Genomic DNA, 3,807 nt, shown 5'->3' on the forward strand with positions numbered 1-3,807 from the left:
TTCTTTTATCATTGGTGAATACCAGGGCAAGTCAAGATTCATTTTTGTGAGTTTATTTTGATCATTGAAAGGGTTGAGCCTTTATGAATGGGTCAGTGTAGATTCATGTAGAAGAAGTTAATGTGAATCTGTGATGATGGGTTAGCAAAATTAACAAAGCATAACATTATTATGACTTTTTTTTTGAGACAGTGTTGTACTCTTTCACCCAGACTGGCGTGCAGTGGCGTCATGATACCTCATTGGAGGCTCAAACTCCTAGGCTCAAGTGATCCTCCTGCCTTGGCCTCCCCAAAGTGCTGTTATTATAGAAGTGAGCCACCACAGCTGGCTTACATTGTTAGAATTTTTAATATATAGCTGCTTATCTAAAGTTTCTTTTCTGAAATAGACTGGGTCCTCTTAGGGACTTATAAATCCTGAGGTCCAGTATCCTGATTTTATAGTTCTGGAAGCCAAAGGCAGGGGAAGAAATGATTTTGCTCAAGATTATACAGCTGGTTGGTGATAAGGCCTCTTGATTTCACTGCCCAGTCTTTCCCCACTAAACCCTCTAGGAAAGCAGAGGCTTCTCCACACTGGGAAGAAGCTTCAGTGCCTCCTGGATGCCCCATCCTGAGATCTGAGCGCTGATGTGGTAGTGCTGCTGTTGGTTGGATAACACTGGGACTCTCACGTGTCCAGTGAACACATGGCCATTCATTCTTGAGTTTTGAGGAAAATGGATTGCAGAAGTAAGAATTTTATTCAAAACAGTACTTGGGGAAAACACACTGAGCGTGCCCGATTGAGGATGTGAGTTTCACTTGGTAAAAGAAGCTGCAAAAATGAAGAATGTTTATGCACAGCTCTCTTCTGTATTTACTCTTCTGAGTTGCTCATAAATTTGCTCAGACACAAGTCTTTCGCTGAAGCATTTGCCATCGCATGCAAAGTCAGTGTGAGTTCAGGGCTGTGGGGAAGCTGTGATCTGGCTCCTTCCTCACCTTCACGTCTTCACTCAGGGGCTGCCTTGGCAGTGAGCCTTCCGCTGACCAGCTTCTGTGTCAGACTGCAGCCCACCTGGCCTGCAGCCCACCTGGCCTGCAGCCCACCTGGCCTGCAGCCCAGCTGGCCTCCATTTATTTCTGAATCCCCTTATCTTGCCAGCCATCCTTTTTCTTTTCTAATAAGCACGTATCTCCTCTAACTTTATCTTTATGTCTCCTCCTTATAATTTATCTGTTCTGTTTACCGTTTATTGTGTCTCCCCCATTAGAGCGCATGTTCCACGAAGCAGAGACTTTTGGTAGTTTGTGAATTTCCAGCGTGAAGAATAAAGAGTGCCTGTCAACATGGTAGATAAATAAATATGTGTTGAATGGATGAACCTGGCAAAAGCAGCTGTTTTCTGTCCCGGCAAGTCAAATGGCAGAGTTTCAGTCTTAGTGATCATTTTTCGCTCACTTATTGGGGATGACAGAACCATCAGTTAGCATGTAAAGAAAGTAAGTTTGGTGTATAAATTGTGTTACATACTGTTTTCTGGAATCCCCTTGCTTCCGTGGCAATAAACAAGGAACTTGGATTAAGATGAAAAAAATCCTTAAATTATGCAGATGTGATCAGTGGAACAAATTCTTTAGATATTAAAATCTAGAGTCCTATATGATAAGAATGCATACAGAGGTTCTCAGATATAAACTTGGCCATGGAGCTTGTTTTCAACATAACTGGTTTAAGAAGTTTTCACTGTCAACATGTGGCAGAAACGTGGGCTTCAGTTAGTATCAGGGTACTGAAGGAGGGTACTGAAGGAAGAGGATGAGGGGGAAATTAGGATCTTCCCTCTTGGCAAGATGGTGATACATTTCTGTTAATCTGAGCCTTTCTGGAGAAGCTACCACATGAGACAAGGACAAGGAGATAAACTTAATGAAGATAAAGTCTATAATGCTTTAAAATTTTCATTTAGTCAACTTGGTGGTAGTCTCCTATTGAGGGCATAAGATAGTTTATAAATGTTCATTTTTATTATTTAAAGATACTTTCTAGAGCTTTAGAATTCAAGGGAAATAAAGATAATAGATAATATCTTCAGAAGATATTAAGAAACCTAGAAAATGCTTGCTAAGTCCAAAGCTTAATTGACTTGTCTGGTATCACACAGCTAGTTGATGGCAGGGTTGAGACTAATTTTTCACAGATTTTCACTTAAGTACCCATCATAGGAGAGAAGTGTACAAGCCTCTTTTTGGACATAATCCAGGGAGAGATTGTGAGTTTATTTCAAGATCTGTATTTTATCTTAAAAATTTCAGTGAGTCATTTAGTTATTCTATATGAATTATTTGTCTTTTTAAAAATGTATATAAGCATGTATATTTCTTTAGTTTTGCAAAAATGTGCTTACTTGAGGAATTATCATTTGGGACTTCAGAAAGTGAACAGAATTAAAAGTCATCTAAGGTTATTTTAGAAGTTTAAAAAAAAATTTTTTTTTGTGAGACAGAGTCTCAAGCTGTCACTCTTGGTAGGGTGCTGTGGCATCACAGCTCACAGCAACCTCAAACTCTTGGGCTTAAGTGATTCTCTTGCCTCAGCCTCCTGAGTAGTGGGACTGCAGGCACCTGTCACAATGCCTGGCTATTTTTTGGTTGCAATTGTCATTATTGCTGAGCAGACCTGGGCTGGATTTGAACTCGCCTCCTCAGGTGTATGTGGCCGGCGCCCTTGCTGACTGAGCCATGGGCACCATCTATTTTAGAAGTTTTAATACCACTTAAAAAATAAAAAGTTTTAAAGAAAACTACAACGGAGAAACATCTACTTGATCTATTCTAAAGTTAAATATGCTATATTAGAGAAAATTAGTTACAGTGCAGTGAATATACCTTTTTTAGAAACTACTTTAAAACCTCAACTTGAGAGGAAAGGGTTTCTATTTTTGTCATTTCAACATTCTGTGTGAGGGTAGGAAGGCATCAGATTTGTATCTTTTTGCTAGATGTACTGGTGTTAGAGTGACGAGTTTTAGGAAGGCGAGAGCTGGTTTGTATATGCAGTTGGTGTATACTTTTTTCCTGGGAATAAAATTAGACCATACTTGTATGGAGAAAGCCAAGCCCACTGGACCCCTCCCTTGTCCTTCACTGAGGATGTGCTAAAGGGTTTTACTTCTTGATGTTTTATGTAAATTGTTCTTTTGCAATATACAGTTCAGTGAGCGATTTACCATGCCACTGGTTTGTAACTTGATTTTAATATGCTCCAAGATTTAGTTTTCACAATTGATTAGAAAGCAGGTGTAATATTAAGAGCACTCACTGAGCTAGCAGTCAGGAGGTTTTGACTTAATTTTATCTGTAAAATTAGAGCATTACAGTGGTAGTAGGGTATTGGAGTCTGGCTCGAAACCTTCTGACCTGTATTTGCTTATGATACGCTTAGTGGATCCACACAGATAGAATAGTGTTTGTATTTCACATCTCTTTTTTTTTGTGTGTGTGAGACAGAGCCCCAAGCTATCCCCCTGGGTAGAGTGCTGTGTGGCATCACAGCTCACAGTAACCTCCAACTCCTGGGCTCAAGTGAGTCTCCTGCCTCAGCCAGGTAGCTGTGACCACAGGCGCCCGCCACAACGTCTAGCTGTTTTTTGGTTGCAGTCGTCATTGTTGTTTGGTGGGCCCTGGCTGGATTCAAACCTGCCACCTTAGGTGTATGAGGCTGGTGCCTTAGCCACTTGAGCCACAGACGCTGAGCCTGTATTTCATATTTCAGTGTCTGTATATGAAATAATTCCCATGAGGTACAGTATCTTGGAGCCAG

At 40.6% G+C, this 3,807-nt stretch overlaps 1 protein-coding gene across 8 annotated transcripts in view; it reads left to right on the plus strand.

The window, feature by feature from the left end:
• SIPA1L1 (signal induced proliferation associated 1 like 1) overlaps positions 1 to 3,807 on the plus strand; it is a 385,188-nt gene that overhangs the window by 29,216 nt on the left and 352,165 nt on the right. The window contains exon 1 of one of the 8 annotated variants that reach the window (XM_023507643.1): positions 1,244 to 1,487. The exons of the other annotated variants lie outside the window; for them this stretch is intronic. The gene's annotated coding sequence lies outside the window, so the exon portion shown is untranslated. Of the gene's footprint in view, positions 1 to 1,243; positions 1,488 to 3,807 lie in introns of those variants that run through there. 8 annotated transcript variants of the gene reach the window in all.

Source organism: Otolemur garnettii, unplaced genomic scaffold (genome assembly GCF_000181295.1).
Source record: "Otolemur garnettii isolate 467f Iridium unplaced genomic scaffold, OtoGar3 scaffold00196, whole genome shotgun sequence".
NCBI classification, from domain to species: domain Eukaryota; kingdom Metazoa; phylum Chordata; class Mammalia; order Primates; family Galagidae; genus Otolemur; species Otolemur garnettii.